Raw genomic sequence first — 21,746 nt, 5'->3', positions numbered from 1 at the left:
CACCCCTGGTCTATTCTGTTTTTCCTGAAAGGCTCTATAGATGACTGGGAAACTTGTAGGATATCACAGTACAGTATCTAGGGATTGAAACCTAAACTGAAAGGGAAAGAGGTACGAAGGCTGTTTAGAAATCTATGTTCATATATATTTAACTCAAATGCCTGATAAACAGTTGGCGAAAGTATCATTATTATTAAACACCTCACCCCTTCAATAGTAGACTAAGAAAGCTCCCATTCCAGTTCTCTGGTTCCCACAAGGAGACCTCCAGCAAAAAACAGGAAAGACAAGATTTGATACTCCTAATATTTCTAAAGAAAAAAGAAAAAAATAATTTGAGAGAAATAAGACATGATGCAAAACTATTTCTTCCTTTGCAGGTCACCTTCAAAGGGAATGTTAAAGGCTTGAGCTTTATGACTCACTCTTGGTTTCATTCCACTTTTTGGATTTTAATACTAAGAACCTGACCATTTCAATGGTAGAACAGAGGCCCTCTCAGACACTCTGTTGCCCCCAGTGAATCTTCCTTCTTCTTGATTCAACTCTCCTTCACTTGTTAACTCCGATGGGGGACTGGATCTCCAAGCCCCCTCCAAGGACTACATATCAGCTCTATTCCCAGCTCCATCCATCCCCTTGCCCCCACCCCCAGAAATTCAGGAACGAGGTCTGAACAGTCACTAACCTCTGCTAATAGAAATCGGGGGGGGGGGGGGGGAGGTGTAGAGCATGAAGTCAGCAGCAGATGAAAATTCCACTGTCATTTCAAATATTGTAACATGCAGCTACTCTGTTAAACTGACATCCCCTTGCCTCCAGCACTCAGAGGGGAATCTCTCTCCACCCCATGCCTGCCAAATTCCCACAAGACACTTTCACATTAAGTCAAAAAGGTCCAAATCCTAGCTCCTTGCACAAGGTCCGGAGGGAGGACATCCTGCTTGGGCTCTTAGCATTCCTCAAGGGTCTAAGCACATAGAGATTTCTTCTGCCTTGAGAACGGCTTGGGAGGAGGAGAAGAGGTGTCACGACTCTGGAGCACTGCTAGCAGAGCCCTAGAAGTCCCTGTAATAGAGGACTAAATACGGGAGAGGTGCATAATGATGAACCCCAATGACTGAGCAGCTACGAGTTTCAAGATTCCCAGGGGGCCATCCAATGCCTCTCTGGAGGTGCTCACTTCACAGGCCTCATTAATCTTTGTGTTCCCTGACTGTATCATGACCTTCAGATGCAAAAGGAAGAAAAACCAGTTTCATCCAGAATCCTGACAGGATGCCTATTGCATGGAGGAACCAGCTGATGCTTCATGTTCTAGTGGCCTCTCAGGCTAATGGAGGAAAAAGGAGCAGAAGAGGAAACTTCAACTCCCCCAAACTAGTCTCCCCCTTCCCACCTTCTACAAAGCTCACCTCCAAAAATTACAAGTCACAAAGGGACTCACAGTAAGAGGAAGAATCTTCAGAGAACATCATATGGTCCAGATGCAGAGCTGCTGCCAGCCGGGCCCTTGGTCCTAAGCCTAGGGACAGCTCACTTCAAAGCAGCTGAGAGATGGGAAAAATGAGGAGGGTTACCCTTCAAGGTGAAAGTGGTTTCCCTGCCTCTGGCATCTTGTTAAACCCAGAAGAAGAGAACTAGCCGACACTCCTCAGGCGGAGTTAAAGCTTTTGGGGCCGTTTGTTTTGAGAAATTCTCAGGACTCTCCCAAAGTTCTGCTCAGATGCTTAAACATTTGCAGTTTCAGAGGAAACTGTTGCGAGCCTGCAAGGAAGGGAGCTTTTTAGGCATGACTGCCTTGCCACTTCAAGTAATTCCAGGACCTCATGCCGGAGGGAGCCAGGCATTGCTCTATAGTACTCAGCACGTCCCTTCTAGGACACTACACTAAGCAAGAAGAATGAAACTCACCAGCACTCTACCTCATCACCCCTCCTCATCTAGTAAGAGATTGCAAATATGCTGTGCGAACGGCACTTGTAGTCAGCTAGCGCATCCTTCTCCAGCACCAGTCTTATGATGTAGCAGACATTTTTCCTCCTTTTCCCCTACTCCTTCACTTTGCAAATGGACTAATAGAGTAGTTGGCATGCGCCTCCCACACTCCCCTTGCTCTCTGACCCCAGTATATACCAAATCAGGTCTACTGCAGAGATCCCAGCAATACCTGTAAGGCTAGGGAGAGAGTATGTCAGCCTGCCCTTTTAGGGGTCTCACAGTTGTAACTGACTGAAGTCTTCTCTTTAAAACTACTTTACTGGCTCTCCTAACCCAGACACCTCTGCATGTACAATTTACACACCAGGAACCACTGGGAGCAGAATAGATTAAAGATGACATTTCTGCAGTGGTAAAGCATGGATTCCAAAGCAATCCCCTTCCCCACAGCAGGGAAATAGGCCCTTCAGACAGCCCCTCTGGATTAGACATGAACCTTTCACCTTTGCCAGATGTGCACATCCACTCCTCTCCACACCATAACTGCTATCATGGTACAAGTATTTTACTGCCACTGTCATTGCCCTCTTTCCACTAGATGAGGCAACACATACTAACAAGTATGATCCAATAAAAATCTAGCACCGCTGCTCAGACCAGAAGGAGATTCATATCCCACCCCATTCCAAAATAAAGGTCAATTAAACCAGAGCCCCAGGCATGTCTATAATGGTCCTGCGGAATGAGGCCCCAGGAATGGAGGTAGTGGCAGCCGTGACTGCAGCAAGGTAAGAGACGCGGAGGAAAGCTAACAAGACTAGACTAGGAGATCTTAGTCTACAGTCATTTTCTATCTGAAAGGCAAAACAGACCCTGAGCAACTTCTTCAGCTCTGTGAGCAGATGTTTTCCCTGGGACTCACTCTTACCAACACAGACCCCAAACCTGCTACACTAGCTGGCCTGCTCTCTTTTCCAAGCTGAAAGAATACAAATCCATAAAGCCCCCAATACGTGGAATTATTTAGACGATAAGAGAAGATTATGAAGCTGAGAAATAGCTTCAGACTCAAATGCATGTTATGGCTCCCTTCTCTAATAACTCTAGTCTGAGCACACCTAGAATACTGCTAATTCCAAGCACCTGACCACTAGAACAGCACTGACAAACTGGAGGCTATTCAGAGCAAAGCAACAGAAATGGCAAGGGGATGGGACATAAAGTGCTTTCCCTGTTCAATGCAGATTACAGATCTTCTATCATTAACCCTTACTACAGTTCTGTGACAGAACTAAGTTTTATCTCATTTTATAGACGGAAACTGAGGCACAATGGTTAAGTGACTGGCCCAAAGTCAGCATCATGACTAGGCTTGGGCATTCCTGACTTCAAATCCATGCTCATCAGTAATCTGCATCTCTAACAGCCTACAGGTATTTGAAAGATGCAAATGGAAGGGAGGGGAAAGAACTCAGGATAGGAATGCATATAACTAAGAGTAAAGGGGTGAAATTCAGAAAGGGAAGACTTAGGCTCAACATCTGAAAGAACTTTCTAGGAGTGGATGTTTTAAGGCTGTGGAATCGTCTCCCAAATGAAAGGGTGGAATCCCCATTACTTAAAACTGAATTGGACAACATAGTATAAAAAATATCCTGTAGGAAGCAATCCTGCATGGGATACGATAATCTAGCAGGTCTTTTCCATAGTCAGCTGCTACGATCGTGTTGAAAGAAAGATGGTCAAATCCCCCATGCCACAAACCGTCTCTGGAAGGGAAACTCCCCTCCCCCGACTGCCTGCCTGCGAGCGCTGCTGGACTTGCCATTCAGCACAAGGCATTCCGATTGCCGTCCCCCAGAGGGCCACCGCCTGAACGCAGTCTTCCTGCTGCCCAGCCTCTTGTAATAGCTTTATGTAAATTAAGACAGACTCTCACAATTTGCCAACGTGCACTGCACTGGGAGGGGGCTGAGGGGAAGGGGGGCTTCACGTTAGACATCAACAAAGCAGAAGGTTAATTTGAAACTCACAGCCCTGCTGCTTGTAGGCTTGTCTCTCCCTCGCCCTCCCTGCCTTGCTCTCCTTTCTGTGCAAAGCCTGACATCTACAGTTCTGTCTGGCACAGTAAGGGGCGGCTAATCGGAAACGCACGCAAGGACGTTGGGTACACAGCAGCCAGGAGCTCTCGCGCTTCTTCAGCGAGCACGCAGCCTCTCAAAAACACAAGCCATGCCGGCACAAATCCACTTCAGCCTGGGGATGGACCCCTCGCTGGAACCAGGAGGGGCTCGTGTAAACCTAGTGGATGCCAAGTGTCAACTATTAGCAGGCTTCTCCTGGCCTGACCAACAGCACAGTACACACTGCTTCAACTCAGCTGGAACTGGCTTTTACCGGCATGCACTGATGCTTCATGCTTTCAAATAAAAGTCTTCACTCTTCTAAAAGGGACTAGGGCCTCATCCTACAATCTCGGTAACCAGACAGCAGGAGCTTCGATTGTGAACAGTCTGGGGGAAGGGACCATCTCTGTTATGCATTTGTAACAATGCCTAGCATATTGGGTCCTGACGTATGAGCGGGACTCCGAGGGGCACTCCTGCAATGCAAATGAAATAAATAAAACATGAGGATAACATAACCAATCTAGTTGGCAGCACACACACAAACCTACGTCAACAAAATCAGTGCAGTTCTGTTTCCTGTATTGCCTACAACAGTAGTGGTCTTCTGCCTCCAACCTCCCACCTCAGACTCTAGACTTACAGCCACATCTTTCAGGTACACGTCACTTCAGCATGGAAGATACCTTTGGCAGGCCAAATCCCGCACTGTCCCCTTCAGTATTTCATCTGACTGCAACCCTTTCAGGCTTCCCAAGTGCCTGCCCGTGTATTCTGCTTTTATCACTGTATGTAATGCATCATACAGAGAGAAAACAAAAAGCTATGGGCACCTCACTGGATAGCAACAACGCAGGTGCTCAGATACTCCAGCAATCTGTGCAGGGATTTATCCCACGCTCCTCACCAGAACATCTGGTATACATGCTGAGATGGCTCTGAGTTCGTATACGTGTATTAGTACTTTTGCACACGCTAAAGAATGGTTACAATATGGGGGGGCGCGAAGGGAGGTGTTAAAACTCTGTTACCTAACAAGCTGTTTTGTAATTTGTTTATCATTAGCTAGAAGAAGCAAACAGTCTCTGGTACAGACACCAGGCAAGCCCCTAGAAGGAAGCCCCTGCATTTTATTCCAGAGTGGTGGTGATTCTACCCATGTCCTAGCCAGCCAACACCTCCAGAAGCAGGGACAACTACCCTAGGTTATCAGTGCACTGGGAGGGACAGAATAGGTCAGGAGTATTCTAAGGTGCCACAAGTACTCCTTTTCTTTTTAGAGGAAAAACAGTACTCCAGTGAGCTGAGACTTCCCAGGACACGCCTGTTTCTATTCAGTCCTAGGAGATTACTTTTCAACAGGTGTATTCATACCAAAGTTACGGTTCTGAAAAGACTAAACATACCGCAAAGCGGAAACGTCTTTATGAAAACACTTGGGGGGGGGGGGAGATTTTCTCTGGATAGACTGCAACACACAGTATTACTATCACCAACACCCCAAACCTCACCCCTTCCCAAAGAAACAAAGACCAGAGCCTCCTTCCTCAAATCTCACCTCTCTTCTGAAACATGAAACTTTAAAGCCTGAGTACTCTGGGCTTGCACTTTCCACCTTCCTGGGAACACAAACTGTACAGTTAATTAAGGACCATAAGAAAATGTTTGTGTGCTCAAAAATCTAATTTTGCTGCTTTGCTTTAACAAGGAGCATGTTTGTAATTTGATAACACCAAAAAAACCAGACAATTAACAGTTAAACATCTTAAATATAATAATGAATTCAAGAGCAACACAGAGACACCTGGAGAGCCACGTAAACATCAAGATTTAGCAGCAAAAGAGAACGTCTTTAACAATGGCTACCAGAACCTGCTTCTTCCACCTCAGACCTAACTAACAGGAACCCAAATAACCTGAGATCCCCCTGGACACAGAACACTTTGCTACGAGCAGACACTCTGGGCTACACGCAGAAGCAGGCAGGTAATCTGAACACTGTGCTGCTCCCATTACAGAATCAGTCAGCAGGTCTCCCCCCTTCCGACACCCCTGAATCAAAACATCATTTCAAACAAGACTGAACTTTACCCGTACGTTTCACCCTTTCTCTGAAAATATATACACAGTGTACACCTGGTCTGGAACACACCGCTGCTCCTTAAACTGTGGTTGCTCTGGAGATACACACTTCACCTCCCCTGCACCAACAGACAGACATTTTCTGTCCTGCAGAACCAACAAAAAAACAATAGTATTGGAAATGGTCACTCCTCTCCAGTTCCAGTTCTTTAGAAACTGACCCAGCTGCGTGTGGATGCACACATGAACTGACACCAGCTAAATACAAACGTTTTAACAAGAGATGCTGGCTCCGCATGCCCCCGAAATGGGAGACTTACCGCTTCAGAGGCTCAGCTAACTGGTAAGTTACCCAGATAAAACTGTGCCAGCCAGGTTTCTTCACACATATGCAATGGAGTACACATAACCTGTCTGCATTCTCTCACCGAGGGCAGACAGAATTCCTGAAAAAAGGGACAATGAGTAGGAGCGCCCCCATTTTCATCTAAAAGGGAAACCTTAGCTATGTGCTTTTTTCTTATATAACTGAGTAGAATATATTTATTCTTGTGAACCCTTTGCTACACTTAAAAAAACCACACACACGAATTGTAAATCAGGGACAAAACAAGAGGCAGACATTCAGTTGAGCTTCTTGTTCTGCCCTTATCTCACCCCATTGTGCCTAGGCAGTTATATTTAGGTACACATTACGGTCTGTGGTACCGAGGCCCCCCTCGGGCACTACGTAGAATGCAGATTTTCCAGACAACAGACCACAACAGCTCCGTCAAAACCATTAGAGAGTCTGCTGTGCGGAGGCCTACGCACAGATGTTTGGATTCCCATTCTCCTGACACGACAGCCCTCAACAACTCTATCGTGGCAATGTTAGTTCCACAGATTAAAAATCCCATCCAAGTTTAAAATGGCAGAAAAGGAAGAGAAGGAAGCAGAGGAAGCTCTGTGCAGGTGCTGAAAACAGTCTGTTACTAGAAGAATTTCTTTCACCTGGTTCTCTTTTCCTCACCTCAAAATACAAAAGTATAAATCTCCTATAAGGGACTAATGGACTACAGTACAATTCCAAATGGGGGGTGGAGGAGGGAAGGGGAAGGGGGAGAAGAGGTTGAATTATAGGAAAACAAAAGAAAAAAAACAGAATAGCCTTCATACAATGTGAACACCTCATCTTAGCCGTGGGGAGGCTTTTCTATGGTACAACCTGCAAAATTTAAGAGTTCATAACAGAAAAGCTGACAGACCTCTAAATACAGCATCCCAACTGATGCAGATATATTAAGGTGGGGGGGGGGAGGAGAAGAAGGGGAAAATCGGACTCCTGCTTTGTTCATGGACCATCTCTCCCATCTGATGCATCAGTTTATATTCAGCGTCATACAAACCACACAAAGGCAGGTGGTATTACATTAAAAAACAAAGTTAAGAGCCTTAAGAGGTTTGGGGGGGTTGTAATTACTCTTTTCTAAAAAGAGCCGCTCTCTCCTATGTGCAGTATGTGTTAAGACACCTTTATAATTAATTAAATGACTATATCAGAAACACTATTCATACAAGCCAGAGTACAACCTAGAATAAGATGGTTGCCTAATAATTCTTCCAGTACAGACAAGCAAGCTTAGAACTGACGGGGGTGTGGTGTATGTGCAGTAAAATATAGTAAAAAATGGTGCCTATAAAATACTAAATCAAGTTCAAATAACAGTCTTACGTCATTTTTTGCTTTTTCAGAACAACATTTTTATTTTAAAAAGTTGAAGAAAGTGTTAACAGAGACACAAATGCAGTCAGCCATATGTGCATCAGTTTAGGATTTAGGAATTTCTACTGAATCTGTTCAACTGCTGGCCTGGCCTACGGTAAATCTGCTTCATGTTGTTCCACTCGTCTCTCTCAAGACACAAACTGAAATGGTGAAATTTAAAGAACGAGATTAAAAAAATCCTAAAACAAAGAGATTAAAAGATGGACAAATGTTTTTGCGTTTATGTCTTGCCAAAGCGATTGTTTCCTAGACTCTGCTCTGACAATAACCATGAGGAGGCCATCCAAAGGCGCTAGGCACACAGGGAGACTTCTCGTGCTGCCTTTGGTCCGAGTGAAAAGCACCTTAGCTCAGTTCTCCAGGAACAAAAGGCCAGAGCCATAGAAGGGGAAAGAGGTTACCCAGGGTTTCACATTAGGCCAAGTGTCAATGCTGGCTCATTTTTCACCCCAGCTTGGATACAGAAAACCTGAAGCAAACAGACGAATGGCCACTCCTTTCCGAATATAACTAGACATTTAAAAAAAAAAAAAAAAAAACCTTTGCCGTTAGAAATTTGGTTTCTTTTTCTTCCTCCTCTTTCCTATGTTTGTTTGTTTTTGTTACAGACTGAAGAATGCTTGCAGAGGAGAGAACTGAGCTATATAGCAACGTTAGCAACATCAGGAGAACAGGGCCCATACCTCTGAAGTCAGTCAACTGACCAAGGAAAGGAAAAAGCTACTTAAAAACGTTTAACTGGAGATGAAGAACAGAAATAAAGCGACAGGGGGAAAAAAAACTTGAAACACTTTCGTTCTTTTCACAGCAGGAGCCCCACTAATGCTGGCCTCAGATTTGCAAGTGAATTGCAGTTGTCAGAACTTTTTTTTTTTTTGGGGGGGGGGGGGGGGGAAGGAAAGGTGGGGGGGAGGGGCAGAGGGGAGTATTAAAGGCATTAAAAAGGGGATCGAGCACGAAAAGGAAATTGAGATGAATCATCGCCTGCCACTGCAGCCCATGGACAGGCCACAGAAAGCTGATGTCTGAGCATTTAACCAGATATTGGGATTGGAGCCTCTTTCCAAGCAGGCGAAACAGAGAATGACGAAAAGGCACCATACGACCCTCAGCCTTTGAACCCAGAACTTACTTCGTCCGCTGCTGCACTTCCCCACATTGCCCTAGGCTCCAGCTGAGAAGGGGGGCGGGGAGGCACAACAAACAACTCAAATATGAAAGGAAATGACATCAGCAAACTGAAGGACCTGTTTAATACAGATCAAAACAAAACAAACTTCCAAACCTTTTGTGTATACAAGAGACCTCTCTCAAGAAAGACAGAAAAAGTCACCAATGGAAAGCAGATATCTAGCTCACAATAAAAGACAGACAGACAATATGGTGGGGTAGGGAGGGGGAGAGAACTACGAAGGGGCCAAAAGCCCAGCTAACTTTATTTTTTCCTCTGCTGATACTTAATATTTATTGATGTTTAGAATCTAAAAGCCATGCTCCGTGTTTCACTTAATACAGGGCCAGACAGTTCTCCCTAATGAGGGAGCATTACAATCAGCTTGTAATACTGAATTTTTAATGCTACCAAGGATTCTGTTACATAATAATATGAAAACAGAAGCAGAAAGTGGGCTACCAATGACATGACACACTAGGTCACGGACATCTACAAAACATGGGTCCTTCTCCCCCACATTACCATTTCCAATAAGTGCCAAATCCCAATGCAGGTGGCTAATATTAAAACAAGAGAACAGCTTGACTGCCTTTCGCTAACCCCAACCACGATGTTAGTTTAACGCCAACATTTCACATAACATCTCGTATACTAATATTAGAATTCCTGCTCTGTTGGGATCAGAAGATTTTACAAACTTTTTTGAAGCACGTGGGGAGACTTGGCACAAAAATATAAACTTTCTTCTCTTTCAGAAAACAAAAGAAAAACAATACAATTTAAAAGTTCACAAAACACACAGACACACTCATACATATAAATACATATAGCCTCTGTTTCTCCTCTGTAATACCCTAAGACTGTAAATCTATAACCACTGCAATGATTTAGTGATTAAAAACATGATAACATATTGTGTAACTGCAAACCACAGAATGCCTGCCAACTCTCCTCCAAGATACAGGAACAAAACTACAGAAAACGTGTTGCTTGCAGCAATCTTCCTAAACTCGGCTGAAAGATTGTAATGAAAGAACAAGACATCCAAAAAAAAAAAAAAAAAAGCATTGATACTATGCGATTACGGGAAAAAATTAAAGAGAGCTTTAAATATGTAATTTGTTAGTGCGAGAGAGTCCATCTAAACCTGCCTTTCCTTTTTCTCTTTTTTTAAGTTTGTTGTAACTGGAATAACTGGTCTTGTGTGATGTCTTGCATATTCAAAGTGCTTTGTAATAGGATATGGAGACTGAACATTATTTGCCTAAACTCAACTTATTTTTTTCCCCTTCTCCCCACTCCATTTTTGGGGGGGTTCGGGGGGGGGTGTTGGCTGAGGGCAGAAGGGGGAGAAGCTTTAAGCTGTAAAGCAAATATCTGAAAGGGGAGACTGCAATTTGTAACATGGCAGGGGAGGGGGGGGGAAGCTAATTTTATTTATTTATTTATTTATAATATAAAGGCAGCTATGGGAGTTTTGGCCTCTAAGGAACCAACTTGACCCCATTCTCTCTATTCTCTTACTTCGCCCATTGCAGGATTCCTGCACCTTCAGTGAGATTCGAACTCAATGTGACCCCAAGGAGGGAGTCACTGAGCCTCCAGAAAATTGCTCCATATTAAACAAGAGAGAGAGAAGAAGCGAGCAGGCAGAGATGTACATGTACACACCAAGTCCTGGATCTACCAAAGGCCAGCTTCAAGCACAGTTCAAAAGAGAAACAAATCTTTCCCAGAGCCCAAAAAGAGTTTAACACAGTTCCAAAAAACACACGCCCAATTTATAAATTAAAACTAAAATGTGTGTGTTTTTATACACTAAAATATACACACACCGCTCTAGAGATTTCATTTTAAAAAAGCATGAATCACCTCCGCTCTGAAGCGAAGGAGGACAGTTTATTCAGAGGAATCAATAGGAAAGAGCATTTGCAAATATTTAGATAAGCACTGTGCAATTCAGCATTAAGTAATTAAAAACTGAAACTGAGAAAGGAGGGATTGGCCTACAGTGGCATTTTCTGCCTTCACCTCTCCCATCCCCCTAACCACAATCTTCAAAACTAGCTCCATGTACACTTTTATTTTATTAAAGTGGTAACTAGACTAAACTGAACTTCTCTTTCAAAATATATCCCAAACACAAATTCACCTAAGGCAGCAGGATTAAAGGGACTGGCAACAAGGATGGAATGGTGTCTACACTGGAACAATTTTTAAAAAAATTAAAATATTTTTAAATTGCTCTTTGGTGTATTAATTGTACAGAATTATAGGACATTTAACACAGCAGAAATCTAACCCTAGATTAACAGAGAAGGGATCCTAGGAAGTGTTATTGTTCATTTGAAAGACTAGCAAACTACATTAATCCACATTCAGGAACTGGCCGAGTTTAAAGACATCTCCTATTAAACCTCTCAACACCTACCCGGAAAAAATACACACAAAAAAGCCACTGAAGAGAAAAGTAAAGGGACGGAATTTGAAAGTGAGGCAGACAAAGTGTGTCTCCTTCCCAGTGACAGTTGCAGAGAGCCGAGCAGTAAAGTCGGGGGTGCTGGATTGCAATTAAATGCACACTAGGAAGAGGGAAGCTGCACTCGGGCAGTCTCGCGGCAGAGATTAGAGAAATTTACAGTAAATGGAGGGACACGATTTCAGCACATTGCCCTATCGATTATGCAGATTATTCTGATCAATGTTCTCCTTGTCCCCCACAAACCTGGATTTTAAACCACTCCGACCAAGTTCCTGTCCCTCCCCAAGCACTCTTCAAAAAGAGCAAACCCGAGCACGAGACAAAAATCTCGGGGGCACCGAGCCGAGCCCGGGCGCCCGCTCCTGTCCCGAAGTGAATTTCTGCGGGGTGCAATTCGTAGCCTAACCCTGCGCCCCGGGCGCGCTCCTGCTCCGCCGCGGAGCTGAGCGGCCCCGCCGGTGTCACCCCAGCCCCGGGCAGGCGATCCCCGCTCCTCGCTCGCTGCCATTGTCCCTGGGCCCCGCCGCCGGGGCGCCGCCGGGCACGCAGCAGTCCATGGGCGCCGGGCATCTCCTCGGGAGCAGGCGAGTCCCCCGCCTCCTGGGGCTCGCTGAGCCGGAGCCGGAGCCATCCCCGAGCCCGAGACACCTGCGAGCGGCAGCCGGAGAAGAGCGCGGCGGGCCGGCCGCGGACGGAGCTAGCGGCGGCGATCGCGGGGGCCGGCGCGGAGCGTGTCCCGGGGCAGCGCCCCGGCCGGCCGGCTCGGTCCCCGGCGGGGCTCCCGGACAGCGGGCGGCACAAAGTTTGCTGCGGGCTCCGAGCTGGGTGGGTGGGAGCGGGAGGGCGGGGGGCAGGACCAGCCCCATGCAAAGCAGCCCGAGCGCCCCGAGCAGGAGGAGCCCGAGCGGGGGACCGGGCAGGAAAGTTGCCACTTACACGGTCGCTTCTCCGGCGGCGGCGGCGGCGGCGCTTTAATCCCGGGCGGCGGCGGCGGCGCGGGGGCCACGGATCCCATGCAGGCTGCCGCGGCGGCAGCGGCAGGAGCGGCGCGCTCCGAGGAGGAGCCCGGGGCAGCAGCAGCGGGAGCAGGAGGCAGCAGCCGGAGCCGAGCAGGAGCCGCCGCCGCCGCCGCCGCTGCCCAGCAGCAGCATCGTTGTCGGGGAGTTTGCAGCCCCCCGGAGAGAGGGGGCCACGGGCGGCAGCAGCAGCAGCGGCGCTCGGGGCGGAGCGGGCGGCGGGGCTGGCGGTCGCCGGAGCAGGAAGCGCCCGGACTCAGATCTGATGATTGGGAAGAAAAAAAACTCTTTGGATCTTTATTCTGCTAATTAGTTTCCTGCAAAAAATGGCTGATTAGTGCAGTGCGCATGTGCCTCATTACCCAGGCACGACGGGAAGGGCTAATTAGCCACCTTCTGGATCAATAAGATTCAGCCCAGGCGGCGGGGGAGGGAGCGAGCGAGCGGGCGAGCGGGCGGGGGGAGCAGCGCGGCGGCGGCGCAGCGAAACTTGGGGCATGGGGCCGGCCCGGCGCCGCTCGGGGGGGCCCGCAGGACCCGGGGGGGGCCGCCGCCGCCGCCGCGCCGGAGGGGGCTGGGCCGCGGCTCCCGCGGCGGCGCTGACCGGCTCCCGCTCTGCCCGGCGGGCCGCGCTCGGGGGCCACCTGCCCGGCCAGGCCCGCCCCGCCCCGCGCTTGCCGCGCCGCGCCGCCAGGGCCGGGGCACCCAGCGCCGGGAAGTTCCCGCGAGGAGCTGGGAAAGTTGCAGCGGGAAAGAAGCGCAACTTTCTCCGTCTCTAGGGGTAGGAGCAGAGGCAGGGCGAGCTCCGGGGAGCGCCTCGAGCCGCGGGCCCGGCGCGGAGCCGGCCCTTCCCCGGCCCCAGGAGAGCGCCGCGCAGGGCGGCGGCAGCCGCGGACCCTACCTGCCCCCAGCCCGAGCGCCCAGCCAGGCAGAGCCCGCCGTGTCCCTCCGGCCCGAGCCTCCGCGCCCAGCTGCGGCCGGAGCTTTCACGCCAAGGATGCACTTGTGTAACTTCGCCCGCGGAATTGGCAGCCTCGCAGTGCCCCTTGCACGCGTGTCCTGCGAGCAGCCGCCCAACTCCCTGCGCCCTGGGAGGCGAGTTCGGGGGCGCAGGCTGCGGGGAGCCTTTAATTCCTCTGCCCCGCCACGCGTGCCTGGCCCGGCGCGGAGAGCCCGCGTCGGCCCGGCTCGGGAATCCCCCCGGGCTCACCGCGACCCTCGCTGGGGAATAAAACTCTCTTTATGCAGAAAGCTCAGTTTAACAAATCGGGGCTTTCCTCTCCAGGAACCAACATCGAGTTCCCATTCAAACTTTCCTGGCTGCTTTTCCAGGCGGGACAGCTGATCAATAAAGCCAAGTCCAGCCTCGCTGGAAATCGGGCTACAGGTTTCACCAGCCATTGCTGCAAAAGCTTTGTCATTTTCTAAAAATAAAAAGCTAAAAGTTATTGTAGAAGAAGGGGCTGTTTTTGTCCCCAGCACAATGTGCCTTTTGTGAGGTTAATGCCATTCTGGGGCTCTCTATAGCCCTGGACAATGGGGAGCTACAGGAGGCGGCTCTGCCTCTGCCTTTTTTCTAGCTTGCTTTCTCTCTCTTTTCTCTCTTCTCCCCCCCCTTTTTTTTTTTTTAAGGCAAGGATGTAGCATTCCTTCAGTCCCCACAGAACCTGGGCTTTGATTAAATATTTCTTTATTGTTACGGTAACATTTTTGCTTTCAATTTGTTCCATTTGTGATTATCTAAACTTTCCATTTGCAACAGTTAATCGCTCTTTTTCCCCAGCCCCATGTCACTGTAAAATGTAGCTGACTAGAGGGAACCTAGCATTTGAATTTTTAGGAGATGGGCCAGGCAAAAAACAGTCTAAAATTTAATGTTTCTTTTTTTTCCCCCCTTTTTCTCCGTCTCCAAGAACCTGTGTAAATGTTAGTTTTGTTGAAAAAAATGCAGCCAAATTATGTCTTCCTCCTTGAACACCTAGAGAGGCTTTAAAAATGTCAGTAATTTTATATTTTAAAAAATAGTAACCAAAATAAATAAAACCTCCTGATTTTTAGTGTACGGAACAAGGAATCCAGTTGCAGTCGTTGTTTCCATTTGGGAGATTCTGAATATAGATGGATTTCAAATTGTAATATAGTGAACTGCATGCTAAAACTAGTCAATATTTGTATTTTTAATTCTCTAAACCTGCCTACCATGCATTATTTAATATTGAGGTGGTAATTTTGGAGTCTTCACAATTTTAGTAGAAAAAGGGAAGGAATGCTAGAAATCCAAAGAACCGCTATTATCTGGTAAATTAATAAAGGTATTTTGCTATTTTTGGATGTTTGTGAGATACAAGAAAATGGGCATTTAAATTGGTATATAATTTAATTTGTAAATTATGAAAACTCAGAGGTATGCATAGAGGGTGTGTAACTATTTGCCTGTATGTTGTTTGTGAATTTACACACATCAATAAGTATATGAATGCAAGCATGTACTTTTGTCAGCCTTGTGGAACAGTCATGGAAATTTACCTGTCCCTGCACAAAGATCTGTTTGCCCCCTCTTACTCTGAGGATAACTGAAAAAAATAACTTGCCTCTCAAAAACAAAATATATATATATTCCTACTTGCCTTGGGCAAGCAGAATTTTGCAAGGCTGCTCCATGTGCTGTCTGTAGAGGTACACAGAATTTGTAGCTGTCATTCTTTGTGAATATAAAACAAATTGCTTCAATGCTGGTGAAGCTAGGAGAACAGAATAAAGGCAACAATTGCCTGCTCATTTCCGGTACAGTTTTTTAAGAAGAGTCTATTTTCTCCAAAGGTTGTAGATGTAGTGGGACAGTCAGGCAGGACCCATTCTCTCTGTGCACATTTTTCTCCAGGGTACAGGAGAAAGTAAACCTGGTGATAAGGGGCAAGGAAGTCTAATACCAGATACTATGGTGATAGGTGCCTTAGAAATAACATACATGCACGCACCCTCTTAGACATGTACATTTCTCTGTGCAGTCTAGCCCTGTGTTGCTGTCCATTCACTTCCTATGAAAACGTATAGTTCCATAAATGCAAACATGCCAAAGTGCATATGTCTGGGTACTTAACACTAACCAAACATCCTTCTTTTTGGCTACTCTGTGGTATTCCTCAGGCTCTGCTGCTCTCTCTCTTCCCGCCTGTGACAGTCTCTCAGTGCTCCTGCATTCTTGTTCTTCTGTGCTTTCTAAGTGATCCGAAGTGCCCAGAAAAGGAAGAGGGCAGCAGCACAGCTGGGGTTAGAGGCAGTAATGCTACTTATCCATTTCTGAGTAACTAAAGGGTTAAGCAGCAAAGCAAGGGGAGAGGGTTGTACTCTTCCTCTTTTTCCTCCCAGAGTCAGGTCCAGTCACAAGCAGCTCTGCTCTGGGGTCAAGTCCTAAGATGCCTTTCTTCTGCCTCTGGAAAGGGCAGAAGATGAGGCGAAGGGAATTAAGGGAGCTGGGGAGAGAAACAAGGCTAGACCAAGATGAGGAGATAGATTCTTCCCCTGGCCTTACCAATAGGATAGACAAGGAGAAATAGAAGAAAAAACGGAAGAGTTCCCCTTTTCAGTATACAGAGTTTGTGCAGAGCCTACTGCGTCATCTGAACTGTCCTGCAGTTATTAAACCCTTATGCAAACACAGAAATCTGACTAAAGGATGTTGAAATAGCTGTAGATAATGGTTACAAATGGCATATAGTAAATTTTATATGTACAGATTGGTAATAGTAATTAGAAAATTCAGTTCTCTAAAGAGTTTGGAGACTAAATTCTATCATTAAAGTATAAAATATCAGTTTTAGTCTTGGGTTTTTAAGTGGAAATCAACATAACCCCAGCTGCAGAGTCAGTAGGGCTGCCTCCATTTTATTTATATACACACCTTTACATTAATATACAAGTATTTAATCTTTTGTTTGGATATCTAATGTACTTAACGGAAAGCTCTCAAACTCGCCTTGTAAGACTTCCAAAATGTAACTGTTTTCATGCAGGAAAACAACATGTGAATAATTGCATCAAGAAATACAAACTGTTTGTCCATCTAATTTTTTGACCTGCATATCTGAGGGATATGTATGTAGCAGTATACCATTGCATTTATCTATTTTGCACTGATGGAACTAAAAACAGTGTTTTGTACAACTTAAGACTAATATATTTACAAAATTTGCTTTTGTTTAAAAAGTTGCATGAAAACTAAAGAGTTTTAGGAATACACTGGCTGGAAACTGCTTAATGCCTGACACATTGGTTATGGTTTTCTGCTGACTGAGCTCCCAGATGAGTGGTAGTTATCCATGGTGAACAGACTTGGGGCATGATTCTAGGTCCCTCTGTCTTCTACGGAGGCAGGGTCCTTCTGTGGAAATGCAGCTTGGCTACCCAACAGTCTGGGATGAACAAGGTTCTTCCTGAAGCATGAGTGGGACAAATCCGGGTATGGCCCCCGTGAAATCAAATGAATGCAAGGAGTTAGCGGGGAGCCACAACCATGCCACAATTTAAAACAGAACCCCAAACTGGTTGAATACTACTTATTCTAATGTTTTGGGTGAGAGGGAAGTCATTGATGCTGAAGACAGAAAAGACCTATTATATCTTCCAATCCATCAGCCCTAAGGAGCAGTTCATGATAATGATGCCTGCATGTGAAGGGAAAAGTTCCAAGCTGTTTTTTTTTTTAAATTCCTGTTTAAATAAGACAATAACCCATTGTAAAATGTAACCCAGTTTAGAAAAAGTCCATAATATGAATTGTTGATTTTCTGCTTCTTGGAAATATGTTTAAAGAATCAGAATACAACAGAGGCCCAGAGTCCTTGAAGTAGCTCCAAGTGATAAAGTCTGCCACTCATTTTAAACACAGTGTGCATTGTGAAAATACAGGTCAATTTGAAGGCATTTGTCAGGTTTCCAGTTCTCTGGTCCTTTGCAGTGGAAATCTGCAATCAAACCTTAGCACTAAGAGTTGGGAAGGGTCTGGTATTCTCAGCATTTATTTTAGTTTACCTGCACAATGCTTTGGTTGTTTGTTTGTTTTGTTTTTTATTTAAGAGTTTGTTTATATCAAGTTGAATGCAGAGAGGGATGGGGGGAAAGGTTAACTAACATGAAATAGATCAAGCTGGTGCATTAATTTAGGGGTTCCTAAGGATACGAAACAGCACAAATAATCAAAAGCATTTGCTTGCAAAAGAGTTATGCAAGCCACTGAAGTGATCTGATGCATTGTGTCCATATACATACATTTAGCAAGCAGCATGGAAAGGGATATGCCAACAGCAGCACATTCATTGTTGGGATGCAGAAATACAGCAGGGCTAGAGAGATAAACAGAGGGCTAGAGAGAGACGCACTGCTGAGCAATTCTAGCAGATGTATGAATTTCTTCTGGAGGCATGTATGCGTGTATTGTTTAATGGACAGGAGGCCGAGTTCCTTTATTGCTGAGAGATGGATATGCTCGAGGGATGTATGTATTTCTTCTGGAGGAATACATGTTGTAGGATTTCGAGAGAGAGATTTCTGGAGTGAGGAAAATCAGGGGGATGTTTGTTCTCTCCCTGTTTTTTCGTGTCTCTTCCCAGATACTCTTTATTCCACGACTACTTTTTTTTAAAGATTCGGACATCGATTTTTTTCCATCACCGGAAGTGTGTTAGTCACTTAGAATGAAAGGCATCAGTGGACTAGTAGAGCTATTTCACAGCCTTGCCTTTGTCACTGTTTAGAGCTCATAAGTAGTCCTTCAGGGGTGTAACAGCATCATCATAGGGCTGTTATTTCAAACAGTGTTTCTCAACCTTTTTGATACCAGGGACCGGCTTGCTGCCTTCCTAAACCGTGTCAGGGAGATCTCAGGGACCAGTGTTGGTCCATGGACGAGTCATTGAGAAACACTGATTTAAAACCCATATATTTGCCTATTTTTGCAGGTTTTAATGCAAGGTATGGTAGATTTTATTGTGACGGAAAAAATGAACTCATTATGTAGCTATACATTTTTTAAAAAGAATCACTGAGGAAAAAAATCTTGGCATTTAATCAGGACTCACTAACCTGATACAAATATTGAGCATCATTTCCCTCTGAGCTGTAGCTTATGCCTGAACTACTTTATGGATATTTGCTGCAGTTGCACTAGTTTTATGCTTGTACACCTCCTGCCTGTTGTACTGATGTCATCTTCAATATTAGAATTTATTAAAATATTTACAGAAATCACTGAGTTAGGGTTACTTCCCCGAAATTTGCTTAAAAATCAAAGTAAGCTCATAGTAAAACTGAATGTCTGGGAACAATTTTAAATGAAAAAGGTGGGATTAAGTTACAGAATAATATAATTAAAAAGATAAAATAGACATTTTGCTTTCAAAGCAAAGGGATAAATTAAAGGTTCTATATTTTCCAAAATAGTTCACACACAATTTTGTATAAATGTATCGAATACACAAAAGAATCTGCATCTCTTCAACAGTCAGGGCCCTTCAACAGGAAATCTTGCAAAGGAGGGACTCTCATCCACAGTTCACATAAACCTCCTCAAATCGAAGACAACACCAGATCTTCAAGGGGATGATTTTAAAAGGCTTCCAGTGGGAGTTAGACACCTAACTGGCCTTTGTGCTTTTGAAAATCTTCCCCCTAAAATTCTTTTGGAGTGAGATGGAGGCCTAAGAGAGAGAACTTGAGTCAACATATTCTTCAGTAATTTAGATGCCGGTGCCAAACCTGCTAACCTTATACTGTACCAGCCTCACTCCCCTTGCTCCCAAAATTCGAAGTTGGAAAATAGTGAGATACTCATTGTGAGAGATGGGGACAAGGTCCCACCTACATCCATTTTAGTCAGATATGTTCATCACCTTACCTTTTATTAAAAATATTGTTTTTTTCTCTCTAAGAGCCTAATTAAAACTGCACAAAAATCTGCTGCTGTGAAGATTTGTGCTTATTTTATAAAATCATACATACATGTAAAATACCTCACAAGTTCATTTAAAAGAATTACATTTTTGTATGTTTGTTTCAGAATATTTCCTATATATAACATAAACAAGTTAACATTCGCAAGAGAGAGTGTCCTGTTTGAGACCTGCCTATTTGAAGATGGGACCCGCTATGTGACTTCAGTCAGTGATGTACCCTGCCCCTAAACCCAGGCCCTCCCCTAATAGCCAGTATAGCTGCTCTGATTAGTGCCCTTTGACAGCTGGGATGTTGGGACTGACCATCAGGGAGCTACAGAAACGCTAAAAGAGGCTTCCCGCTCCCCCCTCAGCAATTGTTCTGATCAGCAAAAAGCTCTGCACCGGAACAGCGAAGAGGATGGATGAGATGTGAGTAGACTGTGGGGCTGAAAGGAAATGCCTCACTGCAAGGATTCTCCTCTCAGCACCAAAATCAAACCAAGAATCTCCTCCTTTTCTTCCCATTTAACACTTCCTTTACTTCCCCCCTCCATTTTTTCTTGGAATGCAGCTTCCCAGATTTGGTCAGTGCTTGGGATGTGTGTGTTTTCTATCAGTCCTGAAGTGTTTTACAGATGGAGATGATTTGGGGGCATTTCTAGCCTGTCCATTTGCAGCAGGGTCTGATGTTTGTCTGTTGCTGTCTCTCTAACATTTCATGTGTTGTGTTCACCAAAAGGTGAAATCAAGTGTTCTGTGCTAGAGAGGCAGAGAAACTGGCCAAATATTTCCCATTTTGTATTGTTTCCTGCACAGGCCAGTCACTAGTAGCCCCTTTCCCATCCTTCCTTTCTCCCCACCCCACTCCCCCCAAAAAGGTACCTGCTGCCACCTGTTTCAGAATTCCATAGTGCTAGGCCAAGACTGCAAAGAACTCAGTTGTGAGCAGCTGCATCAAATCCCAACCCTTTGATTCAAACCATAAGCATTAGTTTGGCTAAAGGTTGTGTTCTCCAATCACAGATTACTGATCTGCAAAGAGTCTGTTCTGTCAGACCATCGCAGCACTTTCCACTGGCAAAGGGACTGAGCCAGACCAAAGAGCATCCCATCTGCAAACGCTACGGCACCTGGGTTTTGTTAGAAATAAATAGCATGTCAGCAGCTTCCATTGAAAGTACATTTGTATTTGGCATTAAAAGGGATAGAGGTGGCTGAAATATTTTTTTTAATCTTCTAGAAAAAGAAAGGGTAAAGATGGTGGGTTTCTACAAAACCCTCTTCCCACAGTCAGGGGAGGCTGTGCTAGAGGAAAGTATTGCTCATAATGACTCTTAAGCCCAGACACTTGAATGCTAAAGGTTAAACGTACATTCTTCAGGAAAGGGCTCTTTGCCAACTTGAACTGTGTTGTGTTCACTGTAGCCTCTCCTCCTCATCCACCCGCTATCTGTATATACAGCTTCTAGCTTTTGGCATTTGTTAAAATAGTGGAGAAACTTCTTTTTTGGCATTTTGAGGGTATGTTTTCTATGCTTGTCCTCCAAGCTGTCTGTCAATCTTATCTGCCGGTCATTGTTACTCATGGTAAAAACAGTGTGAGGCTCTGGTATAAAAGTTAAGATTTTGTCCTCATCTGAAAACAATCTTACAGATTTTAAGTCTAAAATGGACCACTGTGGTGATCTATTCTGCCCTCCTGTGTAACACAGGTCATAGAATTTTACCCAGTAATTCCTTCATCAGGCCCAACAACTTGTGGTTGTGTTTTCAGCCTATGCATTTCAGTTAATATAAGGCAAAAATTAGAAGCTCTATATAAGTGCCTCAGTGACTAGAAAAAAGAGAAGCAGCATCACAATAATCTAACCAAGAGCTGAATCCACAGTCAAGGTTTCCAACTGCTCAAGTGAGGAAGGAGCCATGGAAAAATGTTTCTCACCAGCCAGTCCATGTGCAGGGACATTTTAGGACCATGAAAGGACAAACTGGCATAATGTATGAAAAGACCAAGCATGTGTACAGAATTCCTCATGAATGCTGTATCTAGGTCTGTATTGTCAGGAACTTACTACGTACATTTCAACTTTTTGTCCCCATCAACTTTTTCCACCAAAAAAAGGAAATAACTAGGGCTGTCGATTAATCACAGTTAACTCATGCAATTAACTCAAAAAAAGTAATCACGATTAAAAAATCGATTGATTGCAGTTTTAATCTCACTG

The 21,746-nt window shown here is 45.2% G+C and overlaps 1 protein-coding gene across 4 annotated transcripts in view; it reads right to left on the bottom strand.

Annotated features, from left to right (window-relative positions):
- The window catches only part of ZFHX3 (zinc finger homeobox 3), a 930,873-nt gene that overhangs the window by 274,440 nt on the left and 634,687 nt on the right, over window positions 1–21,746 (bottom strand). The window contains exon 1 of one of the 4 annotated variants that reach the window (XM_075118500.1): window positions 12,510–12,553. The exons of 1 other annotated variant lie outside the window; for it this stretch is intronic. The gene's annotated coding sequence lies outside the window, so the exon portion shown is untranslated. Of the gene's footprint in view, window positions 1–3,974; window positions 4,039–12,509; window positions 12,554–21,746 lie in introns of those variants that run through there. 2 more of the 4 variants (XM_075118502.1, XM_075118501.1) reach the window with 2 other exon arrangements.

The sequence above is a fragment of the Caretta caretta genome, chromosome 12 (genome assembly GCF_965140235.1).
Source record: "Caretta caretta isolate rCarCar2 chromosome 12, rCarCar1.hap1, whole genome shotgun sequence".
Classification (NCBI taxonomy): domain Eukaryota; kingdom Metazoa; phylum Chordata; order Testudines; family Cheloniidae; genus Caretta; species Caretta caretta.
The sequence above is the reverse complement of the archived record's forward strand: the minus strand, read 5'-3'. Positions and strand labels throughout refer to the sequence as shown.